Source organism: Tamandua tetradactyla, chromosome 8, assembly GCF_023851605.1.
Source record: "Tamandua tetradactyla isolate mTamTet1 chromosome 8, mTamTet1.pri, whole genome shotgun sequence".
In the NCBI taxonomy this organism is placed as follows: domain Eukaryota; kingdom Metazoa; phylum Chordata; class Mammalia; order Pilosa; family Myrmecophagidae; genus Tamandua; species Tamandua tetradactyla.
Genome location: NC_135334.1, coordinates 74,224,766 through 74,241,122, shown reverse-complemented (window position 1 = coordinate 74,241,122; position 16,357 = coordinate 74,224,766). Strand labels below are relative to the sequence as shown.

The 16,357-nt window shown below is 40.5% G+C and overlaps 1 protein-coding gene across 6 annotated transcripts in view; it reads right to left on the bottom strand.

Moving 5' to 3' along the window:
* Positions 1 to 16,357, bottom strand: part of NUMA1 (nuclear mitotic apparatus protein 1) — a 107,688-nt gene that overhangs the window by 38,760 nt on the left and 52,571 nt on the right. The window contains exon 1 of one of the 6 annotated variants that reach the window (XM_077113701.1): positions 3,707 to 3,980. The exons of 3 other annotated variants lie outside the window; for them this stretch is intronic. The gene's annotated coding sequence lies outside the window, so the exon portion shown is untranslated. Of the gene's footprint in view, positions 1 to 2,895; positions 3,107 to 3,706; positions 3,981 to 16,357 lie in introns of those variants that run through there. 2 more of the 6 variants (XM_077113704.1, XM_077113698.1) reach the window with 2 other exon arrangements.

Here is a 16,357-nt window from a genome sequence, read left to right as displayed (position 1 = left end):
TGGGACTTCTTTAAAAAAATGTATTTTTTAAGTCTCTGAGCTATTCAGAAACAAGCAAGGCCCAGATCACCTCCCCATCACCCTTCTCTGCCTATTAGATATGTCTTCTTTTTGACAAGGTCCAAAACTTCAATCAGAAATTTATTTGCAAACAGAGGTAGACCTTGCCCACACTGGGAGATTCCACAGTTGTGCTGCTAAAAAACACCTGACATTTAACCATCTCTCCCCTTAACCTCAGAGGCAAAACACACAATCCCTTTGTATCCTCCCAGGAAAGCCTGACTAAACCTGGTTCCACCCCTCAGGAAAACTGGTGTCAAGGCCAAATTGCCTTTTTCTGTGTTCCCCAGGCACAGAAACAGGAAGAATCCAACACTCAACAATAGGAACTCCTGAAGGACCTTGTCAGCTCAAAGCCCATAGAAACCCACTTTCTCAGTGGCACGACACCCAGGTGAGTGTCTCTGGGAAATGAATGATTGAAGCCAGTAGCACTGCTGGTAGTTCTCAGCACTGGGACTATAGCTTTAAGTAAGCCTTGGCTTGGAACCCAAGGGCTCCCAGCCAGAGCACCATCCTCCCCCTCCCACCCTCCCCCTGAAATCTGAGGCAGGCCCCACCCAGAAGACTGGGTGATGGTGATGGAAAAACAGATCTCCGTGATTATAGCCTGGAACCATTTCTCAGAAGGATCTGCCGAGTTCCACCCCAACCTGATCAAGTATACTTGCAACCCACAATCAACAACCAACTATACGGTATGCAGGCCCTCTGAGGGTACCTTCAGAATTCCCAGCAACCTGGTTCTTTAAGAGAAATGCCCTCAGAATCCAAAACAGAGGCATCACTGAGCTAGTACGGTGCCCTCTATTTTCACTGGGCTCAAGAAGGGGCCAGGTAACAGAAGCACACTGCCTTATAAACTCAAGGCCTTACATCCTCTTTACATTTTCCAAAACTGACATAAGTTAACTCCCCCACATCAGGACCACTTCCCACACTTACAGAAACCCCTTTATGTTTCCAGGGAAGCTCTATCTGGGCAAGGAGAGTCACACCCAAGAGACATACACACCTGGCCTAAGCCCTTCTCCTGGATCATAAACAGTTAAACTCCAGCCACAGTTTCCTACCAGGGCTGAAGCTAATGCAAACCACCTGCTCAGACGGAAGGACCACAAGAACACCGCCTGAGAGTCAGGCTGCTAAGCTCTGGGGTCTGGTCTGAAAAAAGCTTCAGTTTTAGGGGCAGACCAAGTGATTAGTCTAAAGTCAGAGGGCCTGAGCTGTAACAGCGCTACTCTCACCCTGCCCCCACCCAGGGTGCCAGCTCCTTTTGAAACCGCCTCTAGCCACTTACTGCCTGCCTGACCACCACCTCAAGATATCACTGAAGTGACCTTTGGTCCCAAAGAGCTGCTAAACTGTTCTGATCTCTCAACTCATGGACCCTTGCCTCCCTTGGACACTCATTCCTTTAGGTGCAAGCTCCCACCCCCAGATTTCAGGGCCCTAAGCCCACACAAGCTCACACTTCAAAGGATCCTTCCCCCTGGGACCTAGCCCTCTCTACCCAGTGGTTCCAAAGGCCCAGAGACTCACAGCTCATAAAGGAAATGGCTGTCCCGTCTGTGCCCACACTCAATGATTTACCATGACTTACTCTGAGAGCCTGCGTACCTGAAGCCCTAAGAATTTCACGGCCAAAAAAAAAAAAAAAAGAATTTCATGGTTCTGCACCCATTTCTAAATGGGATACTCCCCCATCTGAGAGACACTTACACCCAAAATGTGAATACCCTGATTCTGGGGCTCCTCTTCCTTAACTTTGGGAGGGATATCAGGAGGAACAGCCAAGCAAGCATCCAGACCTCACCTGGTAGGTTACTCCAGAGGGACCTAGAAAAGGCCAAGCTATCACATTGTAAGAAATAGAATAGGAAATATCTTGGAGAAGGGCTTGTTGAAGGTTAAAGGTCAAAGAACCAGCTGCTCCAAGAAAAGACAAGCAGGGGAAACCCATAATCCATTCCTACCCCTGGGGAGTCTTAAGTAAACTGTTTGGTCCAAGTCCAAACGGTCCTGCTGGACTCCTGAGGTCAGAGGCAAACCAAACAGTTTGCTGGATGTATTCCCTGGTCCCCCTAAAAAACTAGCTCTGGAATCAGCCCTCCTCCTCTTCATACAGACCACCTCCTCTTTGTAGCTAGAGTTTAGCCCAGAGACCCAAGGCTCTGGAAAGGAACAAGAAGAGACTGTGGGGGGAAACCAAGATTTCCCTGGTTTTCTTCTAAAGTAGCTTACTGATATCTATTTCTTTTCCCCATGTCTCTGTAGGGCTCAGATCAGAAGGATGTGGGCAAACGGGTTGCAAAGCTGAATCAGACCTGAGGCCTGCAACAATATATTTTACACACACACACACACACACACCAAGCCCAATACTGCAGTTCATCAGCACCTGCCCCCACCACTGTGTCTCTACCAACTGAAAAAAAATGAACCTTTCACTCCCCACCACCACCACCATGTACACACCCAGGGCCTCCCACAGGAATGGAGAAGCCCTCTCCTGAGCTGTCTTTACAGCTCAACATGTAGGCCCACACACTTTCCCTCTCCGAACAAAAACACCCTGACATCTACACAAGGGGGAAAGAAAGCAACCCTTTGCTCTGAAAGGCGCCAAATCCCGGATGTTGGCAAGCTTTGCCCCCAACGCCTGTTTCTGAGTATGTTTACGTGCTCTCCCTCTCCTCTCCCTCCCCTTTAAGGATGGCGCAGGAATGGGAGGTGAGGGGGGAGAATCCACCCCACCCCCTCGTCCATGTTTGAACAAAAACCCAGAAAAAAGAGTGAGGGAGAAAAAGTCTCAGTGCAGGGGGGCCTTACCGGACTCCTAAAGCCAAACGTATCTACAGGTTTTAATCCGCCATTAGCATTTAAATCTTGAAAGGAGAGGAGGGGGGGGCTAGTGGAAAGTAACCCCACACACAAAAGAAAAGTTGTTGGTTTTCTTCTCAGTCAGCCTGGCAGAAGCGATCTTCCTGGCTGACAGCCAGAAGTGCGTCACAGCCAGGAGTCTGCTTTCTTTAAAGGCACAGCAAGCTTCCGCCATCTGGGAGGACAGCGAAGCAGGGAGCTCTGAGGGGAGGGGGGCCGGTAGGGGGAGGAGGGAGAGGGTGCCCTGGAGAAGAGGGGTCACCAAGGCTTGGCCCACAAATAAGAATCAGATACCTTTAAGGGGGGGTGGGAAGGGGGCCATGAGCTAGCAGACAAAATTACTGAACTGCAACAGCAAGCAAGAGCCAAGCCAATCTGTGGCATAAACACCCAAAAACACATCTCACAGTGGCTTGCCTGACAAACCTGTTATCACCCAGACGTTTCCCCCTTCAGTCTCTTTTCCACCCAGGGCTTAAGTCAGCAGTGACAGCCTGTCCATCTCTCTGGCCAGCACAGCAAAGGTAGGCCAGGACTGCCCTGATGATAAATAAGATCAGCCCCTGCCTGTTGGAGAACAGGGCAGGAAGACCCGGGACCAGGGCCTCTGAAGAGCAAGCAAAATGAAGGCCCCTTTAACGGGGCCAGCTTCCTGCCGGCTCCAGGGCGGGCCCTGTCCTTAAGCACACACACTGCTCACATACAAAGCTCCTCGCCTGCCCTGGGACATGGCCACCCCCAAGCCCATTCCCTAGGGTACCTTCCGTGTGGCAAGGCCAGGATGCGTGCTGTGACCGCTCCTCCCCCAAACAAAAAGCCAGGCAGATTCTGGCCCTGGAGCGCAGGCCTGCGCTCTCCCATCCGGGTGGCTGCGTGCTATTGTCGACTGTGGAATGGCTGCCAAAATCCCAGCTGTGCTGCCAGAACCTAATTCTCTGTTCTACTGAGCATCTGTGAGAAAGGGCTCAGGGGCCACAGCATGGGATTGAGTACGGAAGGCACTGGCTGGGGCCCTAATGTGCACAGGCACTGGGACCTGTTGGCCGAGCCTATAGGCTCTGCCTCTTCTACAGAGCTGAAAAGAAAAGATGTCTGACTCTTAGAAGGCAAAAACCACAGTATTTCCACCCAGTAAACAGCTACCCTCACCTAAGGTTGAGAAAAACCCATTCTACCAGAACCCTTTCATTTTACATTTATACCACAAACATTTATTGAGCACTTACTATGTGCAAGGCATTTTATAGGGCATTGTAGTGACTATACAGAGATGTAATTGGACCCAGCAGCTGCATCGAGGTACTTTCTAACTCCAAAAGAGAGAAGGAATGTAACTCAAAAATTATATTTCAAGACAACATGTACTACCACAAAAATACAAAGAAAAATTCTAAACAGTTATGGACAGAGCAGGACTAAGAAAACGAAGTAATATTTTAATTTGGATCTTGAAATACATAAGTAGAATTTCCCCAGATAGAAATGGAGAGAGAAATGGAAAGAAAGGGAAAGCAGAGAGCTGGTGTGTAAGTAGCAGGAGAATCCTGAAAGTCAAACCAAGAAATCAACTAAAGATTTAAAAGTTTATTTTGTTGTTTGTTTTTTATTTTTAACACAGCAGTATAGTACAAGAACTGTGTGGTACAATTATTCTAGTATATAGATGAATGAGACTAGCTGGGGGAGGAGGGGAGAGGATGTCACAAAAGAGGTGACAGGTGATAAAGACACTAAGGAGGGTGAGGTTAAGAGAAAATGGAAAAAGGGGTGATGATGAGACATGAGGAGACAGAATGAAGAGATATTTATAAGTGGAAGCAGGAGGAACTGTAATGGAGAGGAAAGTGTAAGTGATGTCTAGAAGGATGTAAAGGTCTTCCAGAATTAAGAGGGGACTCAAGTTTGGGGACAGAGGATGTGGACCATGTTAGAATCAGAGAAGAAGCAGGGTATAATAAATAGCAGCTAATGCTTACTGACAGCATACTATGTACCAGGCACCATTCTACTGACCTAAGGTGTATTAACTCATTAATCTTAAAAACCCCTTTAGTAGTAAAGGTGCACACTATCTGCAACTTACTCTCAAAAAGTTCAGAAAAAACACTTATTTAAAAAGAGATGAAGTAAATGTGATAAAATGCTATATTTAGAAAATGTGGATGCAGGTCATATGAAAATTCTTGGCTCTATTTTTGTAAGTTTTCTGTCGGTTAGAAATTATGTCAAAATTAAAAATTAAAAGGAAAACACAAGTAATATTTACAATGACATCAAAAAACAACAAATATCTGGAATAAATCTAATAAATGGTATACAAGAGCTTTACAGAGTTGTCATCCTGGAGGCTATTCTTATGCATTGTATAGATATCCCCTTTTGGTCTATGGTATACTGGAGTGGCTAGAGGGAAGTACCAAAACTGGGGGTGAACTGTGTTCCAGTAGCCTTGATTCTTGAAGACAATTGTGTAACTATATAGCTTTTACAATGTGACTGTGCACTTGTGAAAACCTTGTATCTGATGGTCGCTTTATCCAGGGTATGGGCAGATGAGTAAAAAAATAAGGGCAGAAAATAATTAAATAATAGGGGGCGATAAGGGATTTAAAAAGTTGAGTAGATTACAATACTAGTGGTCAATGAGAGGGAGAGGTAAGGGGTATGGGATGTATGATTTTTCTTTTATCTTTTTATTTCATTTTCTGGAGTGATACAAATGTTCTAAAAATGATCATGATGATGAATGCACAACTATGTGATGATATTGTGAACCACTGATTGTATACCTTGGATGGACTGCACGGTGAGTGAATATATCTCAATTAAAATATTTTTTTTAAAAAGGCTTTTACACAGAAAGCTGTAAAACGTCACTGGGTGAAATTAATGAAGGCCTAAATAAATGAATATATACCATGTTCATGGATGGAAGACTCAATATTGTCAAGATATCAGTTATCCCCAACTTGATCTATAATTCAATTCAATCTCAATTAAAATCACAGTAGCTTGTGTGTATGAAGTGATAAGCTAATTTTTAATGGAATGCAAAAGACCAAGATTAGCTAAAATAATCTTGAAGAAAAAAATGTTAGAGAACTTACACTATTAGATACAAAATTACAATAATTAAGACAATTTAGAATTAGTACAAGGTAAAGCAAATAGAAAATGGAACAAAATCATGTCCAACCACAGACCCAGACATATACAGTCACTTCATTTATAACAGGACATTTATGACAGATACCGCAGTACATCAGAGAAAGGATAGTATTTTCAATAAATATATTGTCAGTTGCATATCCATATGGGGAAAAAAATTAATCTTCACTCCATCTCCTACTACAAGCAAAAAAAAAAAGAAATAAGGAATTATAGATCTTAATGTAAAGATAAAAAAGTGTCACTTCTGCAAGATAATATAGTAAAATATCTTCACGATTTTGTGGCAGGCAAAGATTTCCTAAATAGGAAGCAATGAGTACAGGTGCTGTTTTGAAACTGTTGTGTACCCCAGAAAGACCATGCTCTTTAATCCTCATTCAATATTGCTGGGTGAGATGTTTTTTATTGTTTCCATGGAGATGTGACCCACCCAGTTGTGGGTGGTAACTTTTGAATGGATGGTTTCCATGGCACTATGTCTGTGACTGCTTACTGAAGCTCTTTAAAAGGGAACCATTTTGGAAAAAACTCAGAGCCAACACAGCCCACACAGCCAGAGATCTCTGGAGATGCAAAAGGAAAACACCCCTGGGAAAGCCTTATGAAATGAGGAGAGAAAGCCAGCAGAAGTCACTATGTGCCTCCCAGCTGAGAAAGGTGTCCAGAACCCAGAGAATCCAGCAGATACCAGCCATGTGCCTTCCCAGCTGATAGAGGGGTTCCCAATATCATCAGCCTTTCTTGAGTGAAGGTAATATCTCATTGGTGCCTTAATTTGGACTTTTCCATGGCCTTAGAACAGCAAATTTGCAACAATAAATTCCCTTTCTAAAAAGCAATTCCTTCAGATGTTGTTAAAAACACTTCAAAGGATAGGAATAAAAGGGAGAGTCCTTAAAATGATAAAGGGAATATATAAAAAACCCACAGCTAATATAATTCTCAATGGGGAAAAATTGAAACCTTTTCCCCTAAGATCAGGAAGAAGACAAGGATGTCCACTATCACCACTTTTATTCAACATCGCGTTGGAAGTTCTAGCCAGAGCAATTAGACAAGAAAAAGAAATACAAGGCATCAAAACTGGAAAGGAAGGTGGGCCACTGTGGCTCAGTGGCAAGAACGCTTGTCTGCCACGCCGAAGGACCTGGGTTCGATTCTCTGTGCCTGCCCATGTAAAAAAAAAAATCAATGCAGTTGGGAAGACTAGCAACCAAAGAAAGGAGGGAGGTGGAAGGGCTATGTTATGGGCCCAATTTTATCTCTGTTTCCTTTCTATTTCTCCTTCTGAGATGACAAAAATGTTCCAAGAAATGATCATGACGATGAATGGGCAAGTATGTGATGAAGTTCTGAATTACTCATTGTATAACAGCAGAACCGATTAATCAAAACAGGAATGTGTCCTTTTCTTTGGTGTCTTCTGGTACTTGAGAAAAGAAAATAAAACAAGAAAATCAAAAAAAAAAAAAAAAAGGAAAGGAAGAAGTAAAACTCCCACTGTTTGCAGATGATATACTATATGTAGACAACCCCGAAAAAGCCATAGCAAAACTACTAGAGCTAAAAAATGAGTACAGCAAAGTGGCAGGTTACAAGATCAACACTCAAAAATTTGTAGTGGGCAGGCCACGGTGGCTCAGCAGGCAAGAATGGTTACCTGCCATGCCAGAGGACCCGGGTTCGATTCCCAGTGCCTGCCCATGTAAAAAAAAATTTGTAGTGTTTCTATACACTAGTAATGAAATATCTGAGGGGGAAATCAAGAAAAAATTCCATTTAAAATTGCAATCAAGAGAATAAAATATTTAGGAATAAATTTAACTAAAGAGACAAAAGACCTATACAAAGAAAACTACAAGAAATTGTTAAAAGAAATCACAGGGGATCTAAATAGATGGAAGGGCATACCATCTTCATGGATTAGAAGACTAAATATAGTTAAGATGTCAATTCTACCTAAATTGATTTACAAATTCAATTCAATACCAATTAAAATCCCAACAACTTACTTTTCAGAAATTAAAAAACCAATATTCAAATTTATCTGAAAGGGCAGGGTGTCCAGAATAGCTAAAAGTATCCTGAGGGAAAAAAAATGAAGTTGGAGGTCTCACGCTCCCTGACTTAAAGGCATGTTATGGGGCTATCGTGGTCAAAACAGCATGGTACTGGCATAAAGACAGATATATTGACCAATGGAATCAAATAGAGTGTTCAGATATAGACTCTCTCATCTATGGACATTTGATCTTTAATAAGGCAATCAAACCAACTCACCTGGGACAGAACAGTCTCTTCAGTAAATGGTGCCTAAAGAACTGGATATCCACATGCAGAAGAATGAAAGAGGACCCATATTTCACACTCTATACAAAACTTAACTCAAAATGGATCAAAGACCTAAACATTAGATCTAAGACCATAAAACTGTTAGAACAAAATGTAGGAAAATATCTTATAAATCTTATACTTGGAAGTGGTTTTATAGACCTTAAACACAAAGCAAGAGCACTGAAGAAAGAAAGAAAGAAAGAAATGGGAACTCCTCAAAATTAAACACTTTTGTGCATCAAAGAATGTCATCAAGAAAGTAAAAAGACAGCCTTCACAGTGGGAGACAGTATTTGGAAACGACATATCAGATAAAGGTCTAGTATCCAGAACTTATAAAGAGATTGTGCAACTCAACAAGAAAAAGACAGCAAATCCAATTACAAAATGGGCAAAAGACTTCAACAGACACTTCTCAGAAGAGGAAATACAAATGGCCAAAAAGCACATGAAAAGATGCTCAACTTCCCTGGCCAATAGAGAAATGCAAATCAAAACCACAATCAAAACCACAATGAGATATCATCTCACACCCACCAGAATGGCCATTATCAATAAAACAGAAAATGACAAGTGCTAGAGAGGATGTAGAGAAAGAGGCACACATATCCACTGTTGATGGGAATGTCAAATAATGCAACCGCTGTGGAAGGCAGTTCGGCGGTTCCTCAAAAAGCTGAATACAGAATTGCCATAAGACCTTGCAATACCATTGCTAGGTATCTACTCAAAGGACATGAGGGCAAGGACACAAATGGACATTTGCACACCAATGTCTATAGCAGTATTATTTACAATTGTGAAGAGATGGAAACAGCCAAAAAGTCCATCAACAGATGAGTGGCTAAACAAACTGTGGCATATACATACAATGGAATATTATGCAGCTGTAAGACAGAATAAAGTTATGAAGTATGTAACAATATGCATGGACATTATGCTGAGTGAGATTAGCCAAAAACAAAAGAACAAATACTGTATAGTCTCACTGATATGAACTAATATTAGTGAATAAACTTGGAATATTTTGTTAGTAACAGAGCCCATCAGTAGATAGAAATAGGGTAAGATATTGGGTAATTGAAACTGAAGGGATACAGATTGTGCAACAGGACTGAATATAAAAACTCAGAAATGGACAGCACAATACTACCTAACTGTAATACAATTATGTTACAACACTGAATGAAGCTGAATGTGAGAATGATAGATGGAGGAGGGCTGGGGGCATAAATGAAATCAGAAAGACAAACAGACGATAAAGATTGAGATGGTATAATCTAGGAATGCCTAGAGTGTATAATGATAGTGACTAAATGTACAAATTTTTAAAATGTTTTTGCATGAGGAAGAACAAAGGAATGTCATTACTGCAGGGTGCTGAAAGTAGACGGTAATTAATATTTTAAAATTTCAACTTATGTGTAAAACTAAAGCAAAAAATGTTTCTTTGGTACAAAACTTTTATTTCGACTAGTACATTTCCTAATACAACGTGTATACTGGTTGAACACCATAAGTACATGAAACCTTGGGTAGGACATAAGATTTTGTTGGTTTGTCCAGAGTGATGACCCGATGAATCCCAGAGTGAGTTGATCAGTGAGTGGAAAAGTATTTGCAAAGTCCCCTTTGGGGAATGGTGAGAATGGGGGAAAATTCAACTTCCCCAAGTTGAATTCTTGATATTCTCACAAGCAGTGTGAACAACCAAAGCTATAGGCTGAGCCTACAATCTTGGGGTTTGTTCATATGAAACTTCACCCAACAAAGGATAGGTCAGGCCTACTTAAAATTTAGGCCTAAGAGTCACCCCCAAGAGAAGCTCTTTTGTTGCTCAGATGTGGCCTCTCTCTCCAGCCAATACTACAAGCAAAATCACCCCCCTCCCCCTGTCTACGTGGGACATAACTCCCAGGAGGTGAACCTTCCTGGCAATGTGGGACAGAAATCCTAGAATGAGCTGAGACTCAGCATCAAGGGTTTGAGAAAAACTTCTCCACCAAAAGGGGGAAGAGTGAAATGATACAAAGTGTCAATGGCTGAGAGATTCCAAACAGAGTCGAGAGGCTATCCTGGAGGTTATTCTTAGACATCAGTAGATATCACCTTGCTATTCAAGATGTAATGGTGAGGTTGGAGGGAACTACCTGAAAATATAGAGCTGTGTTCCAGTAGCCATGTTTCTTGAAGATGATTGTATAATGATAATAGCTTTCGAAACATGACAGTGTGATTGTGAAAACCTTTTGTCTGATGTTCCTTTTATCTACCTTGTGAACAGATAAGCAAAACATATGGAATAAAAATAAATAATAGGGGGAACAAATGTTAAAATAAATTTAGTTTGAAATGCTAGTGATCAATGAAAGTGAGGGGTAAGAGGTATGGTATGTATAATCTTTTTTTTGTTTTTGTTTTATTTCTTTTTCTGTTGTCTTTTTAGTTTTTTCTGAATTCAGGCAAATGTTCTAAGAAATGATCATGATGATGAATATGCAACTATGTGATGATATTGTGAATTACTGATTATACATGCAGAATGGAATGATCATATGTTAAAAATGTTTTTGTTTGTTTGCTGTTTTTTTTTTTAATAAATAAAAAAAAAGCAATTCGCTTCCAGGCCAAGATGGTGGCTTAACAATGTGCGCATTTTAGTTCGTCCTTCAGAACAACTACTAAATAACCAGAAACAGTACAGAACAGCTCCTTGGGCCATGTCAGTGACGGGACACACAGCGTACCCCAGTCTGGACCAGCTGGACCCACTGTGAGCCCCCCCAGAACCGTGAGTTCCCCAAGCCGCAGCAGCTGGCACCCCTCCCCTACAGGCTGCTTCCCAGAGGGGAAAGGAAAAGGACTTGACCAGCAGCAGGGGCTGAGCCCAACTAAATGCCAATTGTAGAATTAATTAACAAGTTCTGACTACTAAAAATAGACCCCCAGCTCAGGTGAACCTGGTCAAAGCAGAGGTCGCTGATTTTTGCCCTGGAGCCGAGGGGCAGGGCTGACAGAAAAAAAAAAAAAAAAAGGAAACAGTTTTTTTGTGCCTATGTTTCTACAAAGGCTTGACTGCCTTTGGATATAGTGGCAGGACTTCTCAGGCTTAAACTGCCTCAGACACAGGCAGAAACAAGGTTGTTTGAGAGCTTGTCTGGAGCCTGTGCCTTCCCCAGGGGAGGGGTGAAGCCCAACTCAGGTGGAATCCCTCCCCCTCAAGGAATTCAGACACCAGGGCTTGGTAATTTGCAGCCATTAAAACCAGCCCTCAAGCTCTCTTCTGTCTCCACCATGCCTCCAGCAGGGAGAGTCTGCCAAAGTTAAAGATACTGCATCATCTTACGCTGTTGAGACCTGCACGCGGACAAGCACCACATACTGGACAGGATAAGAAAAACAGAGCCTGGAGACTTCACAGGAAAGTCGTTCAACCTGCTGGGTCTCACCCTCAGGGAAAACCAACACAGGTGACCCTTTCCTCCTGATAGGAGGCCAGTTTGGCCTGGGAAAATCCAGCTGGGGTCTATAATACCTAAGTAGACCCTCCTAAGGGTGGGGGGGGGAAAGGCACCATACAAGCAGGGCAAGAAACAAGAAAACAAGAACTGAAAAATTCTCCTCTGTTAAACAAAAGCTAAGCTAGAGGTCCAGATAAAGCTGAACTGAAGGTCAATGAACAGATAGACAACAAATTCATCCAGCAAGAAACCCCTAGGTAAAAGAAGTGAAAGCAATCTCCAGAATGAACTAATTAAGGTAATTAAATGCCTAGCCACCAGCAAAAAATAACAAATCACACTAGGAAAATTGAAGATATGGCCCAGTCAAAGGAACAAACCAACAAATCAAATGAGATACAGGAACTGAAACAATTAATTCAGAATATACAAACAGACATGGAAAGCCTCATCAAAAACCAATGAATTGAGGGAGGATATAAAGAAGGCAAAGAATGAACAAAAAGAAGAAATCGAAAATCTGAAAAAACAAATCACAGAATTTATGGGAATGAAAGGCATGGTAGAGGAGATGAAAAAAACAATGGATATCTACAATGGTAGATTTTGAGAGGCAGAACACAGGATTAGTGACCTGGAGGACGGAACATATGAAATCCGACAAGAAAAGGAAAATAAAGGGAAAAAATGGAAAAATATGAGCAGGGACTCAGGGAATTGAATGATAATATGAAGTGCATGAATATACATGTTGTGGGTGTCCCAGAAGGAGAAGAGAAGGGAAAAAGAGGAGAAAAACTAATGGAGGAAATTGTCACTGAAAATTTCCTAACTCTTATGAAAGACTTAAAATTACAGATCCAAGAAGTACAGCATACCCCAAAGAGAACAGATCCAAATAGACGTACTCCAAGACATTTACTAATCAGAATGTCAGAGGTCAAAGAGAAAGAGAGAATCTTGAAAGCAGCAAGAGAAAAGCAATCCATCACATACAAGGGAAGCCCAATAAGACCACATGTAGATTTCTCAGCAGAAACCATGGAGGCGAGAAGACAGTGGGATGATATATTTAAATTATTAAAAGAGAAAAACTGCCAACCAAGAATTCTATATCCAGCAAAACTGTCCTTCAAAAATGAGAGAGAAATTAAAACATTTTCAGACAAAAAAAATCACTGAGAGAATTTGTGACTGAGAAACCAGCTCTGCAAGAAATACTAAAGGGAGCACTAGAGACAGATACAAAAAGACAGAAGAGAGAGGTAAGGAGAAGAGTGAAAAAAGGGAGACTATGAGTAAAGGTAAAAAGAAGGAAAATTAGATATGACATATAAAATCCAGAAGGCAAAATAGTAGAAGTACTACCTGTGCAGTAATAACACTAAATGTTAATGGATTAAACTCCCCAATCAAAAGACACAGACTGGAAGAATGGATTAAAAAACAGGACCCATCTATATGCTGTCTCTACTCAAAGGACATGAGGGCAAGGACACAAATAGACATTTGTACACCAATGTTTATAGCAGCATTATTTACAATTACCAAGAGATGGAAACAGCCAAAATGTTCATCAACAGAAGAGCGGCTAAACAAGCTGTGGCACATACATATGATGGAATATTATGCAGGTGTAAGACAGAATAAAGTTATGAAGTATGTAACAACATGGATGGACCTTAAGGACATTATGCTGAATGAGATTAGCCAAAAACAAAAGGAGAAATACTGTATGGTCTCACTGATATGAAATGACATTAGTGAACAAACTTGGAATATTTCGTTGGTAACAGAGACCATGAGGAGATAGAAATAGGATAAGATATTGGGTAATTGGAGCTGAAAGGATACAGATTGTGCAACAGGACTGAATATAAAAACTCAGAAATGGACAGCACAATTCTACCTAACTGTAATACAATTATGTTACAACACTGAATGAAGCTGAATGTGAGAATGATAGAGGGAAGAGGGCTGGAGGAATAAATGAAATTACAAAGAAAAATAGACGATGTAAATTGAGATGGTATAATCTAGGAATGCCTAGAGTGTATAATGATAGTGACTAAATGTACAAATTTTTAAAATGTTTTTGCATGAGGAAGAACAAAGGAATGTCATTACTGCAGGGTGCTGAAAGTAGACGGTAATTAATATTTTAAAATTTCAACTTATGTGTAAAACTAAAGCAAAAAATGTTTCTTTGGTACAAAACTTTTATTTCGACTAGTGCATTTCCTAATACAGCGTGTATAGTGGTTGAACACCATAAGTACATGAAACCTTGGGTAGGACATAAGATTTTATTGGTTTGTCCAGAGTGATGACCCGATGAATCCCAGAGTGAGTTGATCAGTGAGTGGAAAAGTATTTGCAAAGTCCCCTTCGGGAATGGTGAGAATGGGGAAAATTCAACCTCCCCTAGTTGAATTCTTGATATTCTCAAAAGCAGTGTGGACAACCAAAGCTATAGGCTGAGCCCCCAGTCTTGGGGTTTGTTCATATGAAACTTCACCCCACAAAGGATAGGTCAAGCTTACTTAAAATTTGGCCTAAGGGTCACCCCCAAGAGAGTCTTCTTTGTTGCTCAGATGTGGCCTCTCTCTCCAGTCAATACAACAAGCAAACTCTCCACCCTCCCCCTGTCTACGTGGGACAGTACTCCTAGGAGTTGGACCTTCCTGGCAACGTGGGACAGAAATCCTAGAATGAGCTGGGACTCAGCATCAAGAGATTGAGAAAAACCCTAGAATGAGCTGAGACTCAGCATCAAGGGTTTGAGAAAACCTTCTCGACCAAAAGGGGGAGAGTGAAAGAAGACAAAGTGTCAATGGCTGAGAGATTCCAAACAGAGTGGAGACACTATCCTGGAGGTTATTCTTATGGATTAAGTAGATATCACCTTGTTATTCAAGATGTAATGGAGTGGCTGGAGGGAACTCCCTGAAAATGTAAAGCTGTGTTCCAGTAGCCATGTTTCTTGATGATGATTGTATAATAATACAGCTTTCACAATCTGACTGTGTGATTGTGAAAACCTTGTGTCTGATGTTCCTTTTATCTACCCTGCCAACAGATGAGTAGAACATATGGAATAAAATTAAATAATAAGGGGAACAAATGTTAAAATAAATTTAGTTTGAAATGCTAGTGATCAATGAAAGGGAGGGGTAAGGGGTATGGTATGTATAATTTTTTTTTTCTGTTTTCATTTTATTTCTTTTTATGTTATCTTTATTTCTTTTTCTGAATTGATGCAAATGTTCTAAGAAATGATCATGATGAATATGCAACTATGTGATGATATTGTGAATTACTGATTATATATGTAGAACGGAATGATTATATATTAAAAATGTTTCTTTTTTGTCATTTTTTTAATTAAAAAAAATTTTAAATAGCAATTCCTTCAGATGAGTAAAAAATATGGATTAAAAAATAATAAACAAATAATAGGGGGAACACAGGTTAAAATACATTGGGCAGATGGAAATACTAGGGGTAAGGGGTATGTTTTTTTTTATTTCTTTTTCTGGAGTGATACAAATGTTCTAAGAAATTATCATGGTGATGATACTATGAGCCACTGATTGTACACCATGTATGGAATGTTTGTATATTAAGAATGTTTGTGTTTGTATGTTGTTTATCAATAAATTATTTTTTAAAAAATCTGTACTGTTTCTGGTAGATTGCATTCTGGCAGCTTACAAACTAAAATAAGTACCAACGCTACAGGAAAAATAAATATACTTGAATACATTAAAATTTAAAACTTTTGTTCACCATATTCATCACTAAGAGAATGAAAAGGCAAGCCACAGACTGGGAGACGATATTTTCAATAAAAAAACACTCATAGCCAGATTATATAAAGAACTTGCAAAGATCTACCAGAAAAAAGATAACTTAGTAGAAAAATTAAGTAGAAAAATCATCAAAAGACCTTATCATGGTACTTCAAAATTAAGTATAAAGGCACTCGCCTCCTTATCAGCAAGGAAATGCAAATTAAAGCCAAAATGAGATACTACTACACATCCCCCAAAATGACTAAAAAGGATGCAGAACTCTCCTATATTCCTGTGTGAATGTAAATTGATAAAATCACTTTGAAAAATTCTAAATATTTACTAAAGTTGATCACACTTATACCCTAACGCCTCTAGCAATTCTAATTGTAAGTATATACCAACTGAAATGCAACATATAGGTAACAAAAGATGTGAAGAAGGTCATAGCAGTACTATTCATAATAGCTAAAAACTGGAAAACACAACATCCATCAAAAGGAAAATCAATACATTCTGGTCTATTCATTCAGTGGAATACTGTTCAGTGAACTGCTACAACATGTGAAAAACATGGTTAAATCTCACAAACAGAATGAATGAAGGAAATGGGTATAAAAGCACATATAGGCATTATATAGGATTCTGCAA